Source organism: Musa acuminata, chromosome BXJ3-6 (genome assembly GCF_036884655.1).
Source record: "Musa acuminata AAA Group cultivar baxijiao chromosome BXJ3-6, Cavendish_Baxijiao_AAA, whole genome shotgun sequence".
In the NCBI taxonomy this organism is placed as follows: domain Eukaryota; kingdom Viridiplantae; phylum Streptophyta; class Magnoliopsida; order Zingiberales; family Musaceae; genus Musa; species Musa acuminata.
In genome coordinates, this window is record NC_088354.1 from 15331761 (window position 1) to 15344542 (window position 12782).

Genomic DNA, 12782 nt, shown 5'->3' on the forward strand with positions numbered 1-12782 from the left:
CAGTTTTCAACCTCAGTTTTAGGAAGTTTGAAGAAAATGATACAAGATAGCAAAGAAGATATAGTAAGGGTGTCAAGAATGTATCATCAGTATCTTCCATCACAATAAATTGAAGAAGGTATTATTTCGAAAACTCTTTAAGGTCAATTAGATTTCAGTGTAAGGTAATCTAAATTACATTTAAGGAGGCCCTTTTTGTTTGGTACTCTTCAAATTAGCATAAGGCTTTTCAAGTTTCTTTTTTACTTAGAGAAATTACGAATTGATGCATAAGGATGGATGTATTTGTTGAAATTGCTAAGATGAAACCTTAGTTCAAACATATAAATTAGAGAAGAAGAAATTATTCATAAATCCAAAATTCTTTTAGATACTTCATTAAGTTTTTTTTTTTTTTCTTTTTGAAGTGACTTGTGGAATGCAAGAGAATATGATGAGCTAAATATATTACTAGCAACTATGTAAATGCACTTTCACATGTAAATGTAGGATTACTGAAAAAAGGCATGTGGTTGTATTGATTGATTCGTGAATCGAGAAATTATGGTTGACAAAGGGAAATGTGTTCTAAATTGTTACAGATAGAAAACCATAAGGAATTAATCCAAAGAAATACTCATTGGATAGGGGATAACTTATTCCACTTCATGAGTTTAAACTTCTTTGGTTAAACTTAAATGTGTTCTAAATTTTCTTCTCTCTCTCTCTCTCTCTCTCTCTCTCTCTCTGTCTGTCTGTCTGTCTGTCTCTGTTGTTTTAGGGAATTGCTCTTTTGTCAATGACATGAGCAAAAAGCAAATCCCAAAAGAGAAAGGTGCTGAACATCCTGCATCCTCAAAGGTAGCAAGTTTTGTAGGGGCATTCTCATACTCTCAATTGAAATTTTGTTGATTTCGCGATCATTTAATTCTTTTACATAACAGTTAATGTAAATCTCGATCTTGTCCTTCCTAGGAATTATTTTCCAATGCCGTGTTCACTTCCTTGTCGAGAAATCTCCACAACTTATGCGTTGATGAAAATGTGGGAAGTCTGGGAACTGATGTATACATATGCATGTATATTGGGAAGAGAGTCTTCTTACACATGGTGTACACGATGGCTATGAATGAACTCGTTGAGATCGATTGGAATGAGCTCTTTTGATGAATTACTCCAAATCATATATAAAGATTATTTTTTTTTGGAGCAGAGAGAAGAGTTTTTGAAATGGTTGGCTGTTGGTGCAATATGTAATCTCACTGTGACTCAAAACTCTGTTTAATCTGATGATTGCAACAATGGCTATTATATTGTCAGCAGCTGTTTGGTTGGCCACTCTGTCTCTAAGATCATTTGCATTCTATTATGCAGAAATTAACCAAAGATTCGGTAACTTAACTTACCAGCAATGTGAAAAGATTAGGTTGCTTGGTTCCATAATAATGATAGATTTGTAAAAGTGACAGTGCTTGTTATAATTACCTAGCTAGAGAAGGAATTAGCTTCAAGGATTCAAACAACTGGGCTTAAATGGTTGTGAACATCAAGTATGATGGTATTATATACAAAATGATAATAATACTATTGTAGATGAATGTTTAAAACGATAAAAAAAATTTCATATGTGAATTGAGAACTTGGAAGGGGGAATTATTTGTGATTTCTCTTTGTAGAATTTTTATGCTAATCTGAGTTTCCATGTTGCTGAAGAGAGAGAAAAAAAAGTTGTGCATTCTTGTGCTGAATGTTGTGATTGTGTTGTTCAATAGTTTTCATATATGTAGTGGATATCAATCAAATGATATCGTCAGTGCCGAAACTGAAGAAGGATGAGAATTAGATGGAGTCTTCTACCTGTGGTGGAATGCCTTTCTGCAAACTATGATGAACTCCATATGGTGTAATAATGCCTTTCTGAAACTATGATGAACTCCATATGGTGTAATGCCTTTCTGCAAACTATGATGAACTCCATATGGTGTAATAATGCCTTTCTGCAAACTATGATGAACTCCATATGGTGGAATGCCTTTCAGCAAACTATGATGAACTCCACATGGTGGAATGCCTTTCAGCAAACTATGATGAACTCCACATGGTGTAATGCCTTTCTGCAAACTATGATGAACTCCATATGGTGTAATGCCTTTCTGCAAACTATGATGAACTCCACATGGTGTAATGCCTTTCTGCAAATTATGATGAACTCCATATGGTATAATGCCTTTCTGCAAACTATGGTTATAAGAGTGTTGGCAGAATAGATGAACTCCATATGGTGTAATGGCTTTCTGTAAATTATGAGCAAACTACTTGACTCATGTTGCCAATGATTCTACCCTTTCTTTACTGTATTATGGCATCTTTTAGTTTCTTGTGACTTATTAAATCCACTTTTCACCATCAACCAAGTGTAATTAGAGAAAAAAAAAAAAGCTCGACTCAATTTTACTTCATAAATACATTGATTTAGTAAAGCTCATAAATGTATTACTAGTAACTTGCATCGGAGCATTTTCGGTCGATCATTCAGGTTCAACAAAGTTAATGTACTAATTATCCCATCAAATCAAGTCATAATAAATAATATTAGAATAGACACGAATGAACTTGGCCTAATATAGCAAGCACCATGCTACGATAAACTTATCATCTCAAACGCAGATGCTATAACATTCATATTAGCTTTGATATGCATTTGCTTCAGATTAATAGAATTTTTCGAGACATGAATATCGATCGGTATGCATATGCTCCCGGTTGCATGAATCTAGCAAGTTCCATCTCTCAATAACACAATTCATGTTTGCAAATCAACCTAGATTCATGACAGGAAGCATCTAACCTACTTTCTATTTGCATAAGGCAATAGTGACTTGGATTGTGTATTAGAAAATAGGATGACCATCAAAATAGAATTTGTCTGAGAATTTTACATCTATTCATGTTGGGAGATGCAGATCAAGTAATATGGTACATTCAAAATGACATAACACTGATTTAAAATGACTGTTTAAAATGTCTGGAATTTCTATATGTGAATTGTGAATTGGGCCTTAAAACCTACCTTCTCATCCTTGCTGCCAATTGAGAGGATGAATTACTTGTGTATTCTCTCAGTAGAATCCTATGCTAATCTGAGTTTTCTGTGTTGCCGAACCAGAAAAAAGCTCTGGATTTGTGTGCTGAAAATTGTGATTGTGTTGTTGAGGAGTATGCATACATGTGGTACATATGGATCAAGCTAATTAAGGATGAGGATTAGTTGGTGTCTTCTAAACCAAGTGTTGACCTAACGATAGATATAGTTAAGGACTCGAGTAGGAAAGTACTCTCTATAGACGACGAGATTAGAGGGTCGATCACACTATATTATACATTGTTAAAATCAAATCTTTAAGTGAGTAAGATTGTAATGTCCTCTAAATCTAGTCTAGAAATTTAAAAATTAAATTTAGGTTAAAATTAATTAAGGGTATTTTTTTGATTAGATATGTATGTTATTCCTCTAATGTATATCTTTGAGTAAAAGGTGGAGGTGAAGATCTAATGAAAATCGTAATTGGATTAGAATCACAAATCAAACTAAGTTAATTAAATTAGGATTTCTAAATATATATTAGTGTTAGGATTCTTAGAGAGATAAGATATTCATCCTATAAATACAACTCCTCCTCCTCCTCCCCCCCCCCCCCCCTCTTTTCTCCCAAGCCATCATCAAAGGAGAAGCGAGGCCAAAATGCAAACAGTGGGAGAGAGGAGTAGACGACGTATGGATCCCTCCTCTTTTTCTCGTTAATATGTTTCGTCGATGCATTTTTCTCATCATCATCTGTTTAGGATGATATGGATCTCTCTCTTAAATCTTTTATAAACATACTTTTTTATTTACGGAGGAGAAAGATGAGTGAGTGGTACAATCTGCCTGTAGGGAGGGATCCTTAATTCTTATTATTTCTTATTCCTTTTACGATGTTTGTTGAGTTTAGTCTTAAAATCATTCAATCTTCCATGTTAAATTTACTCTATCTATGGTATGATACAATCTTGTTTGCTTTTCAAGTCAACGTCTGCTTAGCATATCCACAAGAAGATTATGATTGACTTGATGAATGGATTCTTTAGATCTCTGTAGTTTATGCTAATGCAATCAAAAGATCATCATATCCTAGAACATGTACACAGCAATTTTCTAAAGGATCGACTTGCGGCAAACAATAGACAGACTGTAATCATGAATCAAAACCATATATGCTAACTCAATTAAGCCTCATCCAGTCGAAGAAGCCATACTTACCAACATAAACCTGCAACTACGAGTCGACCCTAATCGTTTCCGTCGGTTTCCCTTCTTGCAAGCCAGTAGGTGCCGATCCTGGCGGCGATCTGCGGAGGCCAGCACGAGGCACGGTCCTCCTTCCTCTCCGAGATAGCTAACCCGATGTGCAGGCACAGGTTCTGAAACAACGTAGTGTGCCTGCTTGGCACACTACACCAACGCTTGGGACTCACGATGCTTGCATGGTCCTTCGCTGGACGTGTAGCCTGTCACCTTGTTGCCAGTCATGCGGCTCCCCAGGTTCTTCTTTCTTTTAGTCTCCAATATGCATCACTTAGGTTCCAATGAGCTATACGCAGTTATGCAACAATCCTTTTTTTTTTTTTTTACCTCGATAGTTTTACCCTTTAGAAAATTGAGAAATTTGAACTTATACGAGAAAAGTCAATTTTTTTTATTTTAATGTATTTTAATCTTTGACTTACTTAATTGATTTTAATGTATTTTAATCTTTGACTTACTTGTCCAATTAAGTAGGATTGATTGGCCTAATTTAAGGTTTTATATAGAATTAAAAAATAAATTATAATTTTTTATAGTTTTCTCATATATGATATATTGATAAAATTTTATATGTGATAAATAAAAATCTAATTATTGTTTTTGAATATTTATTTAATTTTTCACATACATATATTTGAAATTATAAAATAATATTTATTTTTCACATGAAGATATTATTTATCATGATTATAGTTATCATATGAGTTTTTTCTCTTGTTGATTAATATTTAATAATTATTATGATTATTCTTTTATTATTAATAAATTATTTTTACATACATTAGATTAATAGAGACTCAGTGAATATTATTTATAATTTATTTTTCTAAATTTTATCTAATTGATAGCTATCAAAGTGGCTAGACTTATGAGATATAAATTATAAAAAAATATTTTATCATTTTTAAGATATTTATATTTTATATTACTTTATTGGTCTTATAGTCACTAAAATGATTTAGATCAATAACTTATAAAATTATATTAAAAATTAATGTTAAATGATATTAAAGAAATAATATTTATAATGACACATATAATTAGAAAATTTAGATAATTTTCAAGAAAAATATACTTCAAATAATTATGTAATGAGGTACGATGATACTATTTTGGATAATCCTTATAGTTTAGAATTGTACACAACACTATTCCATATGGATATCATCTTTCAAAAATAATTTTTAATAAATATTAGATATGTCAATATTTCAATACGTGATATTAATAGTTCATCATATCTTGAAAATTTAAAGCATTAATATTATTTTATTTTTTGCAGTGATATTTTCTTTCATACACCCTCGTGTTTCTACGACTCAGCATTGTTTGTTGAAAGACCCGCAGACTTGACTGATGAAAGTACCGTGGAACAAATTAGTGAAATGAATATTTGGGAAAGATCTAATAGGCTTAGTTTAATGTTTATAAAAATGACGATTGTAAATAATATAAAGTTTTCATTACCGACTACAATTAGCACACAAGAATATCTAAGGGCTATTGAAGACATATTTAAATTTATTGATAAGTCATTGATCGATATATTAATGAAGGAATTAACTACGACTCAGTATGATGACACTTGAGGAATTCAAGATCACATCCTTATTATGATTGATACGACAACGAAATTTAAAGTATTAGGCATGAATGTTGATGATTTTTTTTCTTATGCAATTGATTCTTAATTCTCTTCCTTCTCAGTTTGACCCATTCAAAGATAAGTGGGACTTGAATGAGCTGATTAGTATGTGTGTTCAGGAAGAATTAAGATTAAGGCAGGAAATATCTCATAATATTCTGACTACTATTCAAGGGGCTAATAACAAGAAAAGAAGGTTGAAGCACTATCCATCAAATGAGCTTGTTGAGTTTGGAAATATTAAACACCCTACAAAAAAAAAAGTCATCGTAGTAAAGTGCTTCTTTTATAACGAGAAAGAACATGTGAAAAGAGACTGCATTAAATACAAGACTTGGTTCAAAAAGAAAGGTAAAAACTCAACTTTTGTATGTTTTGAATTCAATATTATAGAACTTCCTTCTAATATTTGATGGATTAATTTTAGTACTTCAACTCATGTTACTAATAATACGTAGGAATTTCTTTCAATTTGGAAGCTAAACGAACATGATAGATTCGTCATTATGGAAAATCAATTCAAAGCAAGTAATATCAATGAGAATTTATCGCCTATGCCTCAAGACAAATATCTGATGGATAATCTTGTTGACATATGTTCCTATTATTCTTAGAAATTTAGTTTCTCTATCTAGAATTGATGTGTTAGGATATTATTTTTCTTTTGTAACTATAAATCATTATATTTTATGATTTAATAAAAGTTGATTCTAAAATTTTATGTGATGATTTATATATAATTAATTTGAATCTTGACACTATAATCAAATGTTTAATTTATATATAGTTTTAATAATAAAATATCTTTGATATTATGACATAGACGTTGAGGGCATATCTTAAAGGAAAAAATTAAAAGATTAGTGAAGAATAAGATTTTTTAGGATATAGACTCTATTGATTTTGATGTTTACATAGATTATATTAAGAGAAAGTAAATTAAACATATAAAGAAAAATATCATAAGAAGTAAAGAACTCCTTAAGATTATTCATATTGATATTTATGGTCCACTCCATATTTTTTCTTTGAATAGAGAAAGATATTTCATCACATTTATAGATGATATGATCATGTATATCTAATACATAAAAAGTCTAAAAAATTGTTGACACTTTTGAAATATACATAAATGAGGTCGAGAGATAATTAGATAAAAAAAGTCATGATTGTTAGATTTGATAGAGATGGTGAATTTTATGATAAATATATTGAATTCAATTAGAATGTTAGTCCTTTTACTAGATTACTAAAAAAATGAGGTATTTATGCTTAGTATGTCTTAACAAATACTCTACGATAGAATGACATTATTAAAAGTGTAAAATTATACTCTTATGGACACGATTAGGAGTATGATGCTATTCCTCTATTCATAGGTCAATGTGAATGAAATTCTTAGTATAAGTATGTATATCTTAAACAGAGTTCATAATAAATCGATTTCATTAACTCCGAAACTTAGTTTGAGACATCTACATATTTGAAGGTGTCTTATAAAGATAAGAGTGTTTAGTCCACATGAAAAGAAATTAGATCCAAAAATTATTTTTTAATATTTTATTTATTATCCAGAAAAATCCAATGGATACAAATTTTATTGTCTTAATCATAGTATGCGGATAGTAGAATTTGTCAATATAAGATTCTCAAAAAATGATAAAATAAGAGTAAAAAAGTTTGAATGATCAATTTTGATATTGAGGAGATACAAGTTAATACTTCTTTTCATCTTCTATTCGAGAGATTACTATTTCTCAAATCACTGAGAGAACTAACGAGGATGAATAATAAAATAACATTGATAAACTCTCATATAATGTTAATATCATCGTTAATGATCTTATAGAACAATTATAATTAACAGTTTTGAGAATCTCAAAGAAAAAAAGGACATGATATTTTTGATAATTATATGGTATATTTATAAGAATCAGATTATAACATAGAGATGAAAGGGAACCCCTTATCATTTTTGTCATAAAAAGTAGTAATCTTGAAAAGTATATGTAATATCCCCCATTTTTGAAAATTTAGTAAATGCTTATTTGTAAATATGAGGATTATTTAATAATTTTTTATATTAAATAATATTATAATAGAAGTTTGATATGATTTATGAAAGTTTCAGATTTAAGTTAAAAAATAAAAAAAATTAGTGGACATGTGTCATTAGCTAACCTAATGGTGCCACCTAAGTTTGCTCTAAGGATGACATCTAGCACTTTTCATGCATGCTTGCCACCTTGAAACTTTGCAACTCTTGTGTTAACCAAAAGTAATTAAATAAGAGATTAAAGGAGAAACTAAATGTAACCTTCAGATGCTGCATCCAACGTGAGTCTAAGAAAAGAAGAGAAGGGAAGAAGAAGAAGAAGAAGAGGAATTGAAGAAGAAGATTTGATTGAGGTTTTTGCATCAACTCCCTCCATTTGGGAATCAAATTTGTTTAAGGCAAGTGTTCTGACCTCTTCCTATAGAATTCCTAATCTCTGTTTTCCTTTTAATTTTTCATAATTTAAAAGATTTCAGCTTAGTACCAAACCGTTCTTTCCTTTTGATACAAAGCTATGAATCTTAAATTTTTCGGTAATCTGACTTCTATACATTGTTTTGGATCTAACTTTTAGTACTAAACTCTGATTTATGCAAAACCTAATCCATTTGAAATTAGACTCAAATATCTCTATTTTGACACTAAGATTGAATGATTTGGAGTTTAAATGCCTACTAAGACTTCTGTTTCAATTAACCTTACAGATTCTGCAAAATAGGGACTGAAATATCTGACCTTCTATTACTAAATTGCTCATAACTCTCTAGAAAAAATTCTGAATTATACAAAGCTTGGTTCTTTTGAAACTAGATTCGCATATCTTTCTTTTGACATATAATTTAGTAATTTTGAAGTACGTTTGCCTTCTGAAACATCTGTTTAAATTGACTCTATCAATTCTGCAAAACAGAGATGATCAATTCTGACCTTTCTTTGCTCTATTTGTTGTAACTTACTGTTAAGAACTCAAAAAATTATAAATCTGAGTTTATCCGAAAATAGATTGATACAGCTTTCCAATGAAATCTATTTTTAGTGATTTGGAGCATGCTTGGTCACTCAAACAATTCAGGAAATGTACCATTCAAATTCTATCAGAATTGAAAACTTTGTTGGGTTTTGCCTATTCAATTTTCATCCTATTGGAAATATGATTTCTGCTAAATTCTTCTTCAATTGAGCTTTATATTAGTCCTTTGAAGTTCTTGTATTGTTCATCCTGAAATTATTGTATAACTGAAATTTATTATGTAATGCTTTGTTTGCATTTCCTTGTTTGATAAAGGCACATGCATATCTTCGTTGTTCCGCATGTGCTTCTGATATGTGTCAATGTTATTGTTCATACTACCCTTTTGTACTCTGGTATCTTGTGGGATATTATGAACCTTTGCTAGAAATGGTAAAGGGAGTTATGCTTAGAGCCCGCGATTACTCTGCCGGCCCTATTGACTTCACTCAGACGTGGGTGGATGGAGCTCCCAGACGTGAGAGACTTATGCTTGGTGGTCATCCAGAAATGGATGAATCACATTATATATGTGGTCCCACAGCGCCATCTATGTTTATTGATATGATATCCAAAGCTTTGTTTATGAGTTCATATTATGCTTTGGATAAAAATGGAATGCATTCTACAACAAAAATGACATACAAGCTTGTGTTTATTACTCGGTTCACTTGTTATACCTTGAAGTGTTTCGTATGTCATTGTTATGCTCTCAAACACTCTTATGCCTTTGATATGTATCTAAATGCTTCATGTGCCATTTGATACATGCCTAAATGTTTCTTTTGCCAATGAAATGCTCCAATTTCCTTTCTCCTATTGTTATGTCTAATGCCTGTTTTTGAACGAGGTAAACCTTTGTGATTTTATATCAAATGAGATGACTTCAAATGAACATTTGTATTTCTACTTTGTATCTTGATACTAAACCTGCTTGAACTTCTCCTATCGCCATGGATATGTTAGACACTTGCTAAGCTCTTTATGCTCACCCTGTTGATATATAAATTTTTCAGGGTAGCTTGTCACGCACTGAAAAGCTAGAATTGGGTTAAAGCAGTGAAAGGCTAGAAGATTTTTGAGCTAATTTTGTTGGATGATGGTTTTTGTTGTATAGTAAACTTTACTTCTGATGTAATGTTAAGGATCTGTTGATTCTTATGTGTTGTAAAAGTTTAAAGGACCGCTCATGTGTATGGAATGATAAGTTTAAGTCTTATAAGGATAAGAACTCATGGTAAATAATTATCTTTTTGTGATTGTATATACTTCTATGTTTATGGATTTGTGTTGTGGTTGATGTTTAGTTGAGTTGTCTTTGGATTTTGTGAATCTTTGAGTGAAGTGGATAATGATTTATGTAACGTATAGGCTTATGAATTGTGAATATTGATTTTGAATGATTCTTAGTATCCTCAAATTGTTAGATTGGATCCTGGATTGAATTGATGATGAATTATAATATAATTAATTTTAGACAGGGTCACACCTCCTGAATGTGATAATTTGGGGGGGGCGTGACAGTATATGATGCGAATGGTTAAAATTGATAAATTAGAATGGTGTTTGAAAATTTATTGAATTAACTAATAATTGTAAAAGAGTTAGTTACAAATGAGTTTTTAAGACAAAACGTAACTCAATATCAAATGATATAAAGTCAGACTTGTGACTAAAGATTTTTCTTAGAAAGAAGATATTGATTATAATGAAATTTTTTTTCAATTTATATAAATTATTTATTAAGGATTGTCATAATAATAGTAGTTCATTATGATCTTGATTACATCATATATATATATATATATATATATATATATATATATATATATATATATATATATATATATATATATATATATATATAGTATTTTTAAATAGAGATTTGGATGAAAAATTCTATATAATAATCTGAATGATTCATAGAAAAAAAAAAAAGGAAAGTTGGGCTTGCAAACTTTGTAAATTTATTTATGACCTTAAATAAGTTTTCATGATATCATTACTTCATTTGGACTTTAGAAAAATACTATTGATTAGTATATATATCTGAACATTAGTAGGAGTAAGTTTATTATATTTATCTTATATATAGATATATTTTACTTACTAATAGTGGTCTTAGTTTATTACATGAAATTAAAATATTTCTTACTAAAAATTTTAATATGGTTGATATGAATGAGGTAACCTGTGCTATTAGTATTGAGATATTCAAGGATAGTTTTCAAGGATTGTTAAGACTATCTCAAAAAGGATATATTGACTAACTCTTGGAGAGATTTAGTATGCATCTTTGTGTAGCTAGCGATATATATATTACTAGAGACGAAAGATTTAATCAAAGTTAGTGTCTGAAAAATAATTTAAAAAAGAATCAAATGAAGAATATTCCTCATGCATGTGTAATTAGAAGTCTATTATATACTCAAACTTGTACAAGACTAAATATTAATTTTATAGTTACAATACTTAGTAGATATCAAAACAACCCAAGAATAGAATATTAGAAAGTTGTAAAGAAATTAATGATATATCTATAAGGGACAAAAGATTATATATTCATATATAAGAGATCAGATCAATTTGAAGTGATAGGATATTCAAATATTAATTTTATAAATTGTTTTGATAGTAGGAAGTCCGATTTATATTCATGTTATATCATCAATATAATTTAAAAAATACAAAATAATTGCTTATTATATCATCAATAATGGAATCTAAATTTATAACATGCTTTGAGGTCACAAATTAAGTTTTATGGTTGTAAAATTTTATTTTATGACTTGGTGTGATTGACTCAATTGCCAAGCCACTGAAGATATTTTTATAATAATATTATAGTAGTTTTCTTCTCTAGAATAGCAAGTACTCTAGTATCTCTAGGTAGATCAAAATAAAGTACTTGGTGATTAGAGAAAGAGTTTAGAAACAACGTGTCAATTGATAACCTAAACACTACCTTAATAATTATTTATTAATTTACTAAAGTTTTAAAGTTTAAAATATTTAACGAATATGTTCGTAGAATGGAGCTTGTGAGTAAGCTATCAAGGATATATTGATGTATATTTAGGTGAATGATATTATTAAATTTTTTTACTTAATTAAAGTTATTTATTTTTACTATCTTATTTATATTTATGTTTATACATATTATAGTTGAATATAATACCATGATTATCTTAATAAAATAAATTACGAGAGTTATTATAGACTATGTTAGGAAACGTTGACAGTTTTATGGTATATGGAAGAGTATGACATTAATGACATACAATCACTCTAACTCGTATTGATAGTTAGACTTAATATAGTATTATTGTACTTATTGGATTTATTGGTATATTTTAAAATTCATAGACATGTATAAAATAATTTTAAATTTTTTTTAGAATCCAATTAGATAAAATTATTTTTAAATAAATTTTTATTTTTATTTTTATTTTTTTAATATCTTATGAATTAATGAATCAAATGAAAGATTATTAGATTATGTGGCTCTATTTAATTAGATAAAATATATTATAGATATAATTGGATTCTGATGATGATTATTAGCCAAATGAAATGAAGTCTAATTATGATAAGTTTCTTCGAACTTGATGGGAGGGACTTTCCTAATTATTTATCTTAGACCTTTCCTCTGCTCTCGCTTATAAATATATATGATCTCTTAGAAACTTAATATGGATATGTGACATTATCGAGTGATTATGAATTTTTTTTCTCATATTCGCTTAGT

General features: G+C 29.4%; 1 long non-coding RNA gene across 1 annotated transcript; it reads left to right on the forward strand.

Annotated features, from left to right (window-relative positions):
* Positions 1-3687: 3687 nt before the first annotated feature.
* Positions 3688-10279, forward strand: LOC135640922 (uncharacterized). Its single transcript, XR_010497496.1, has 3 exons — positions 3688-3752; positions 4346-4561; positions 5607-10279. It is a non-coding gene; the product is annotated as an uncharacterized LOC135640922 (long non-coding RNA).
* The last annotated feature ends 2503 nt before the right edge of the window (positions 10280-12782 follow it).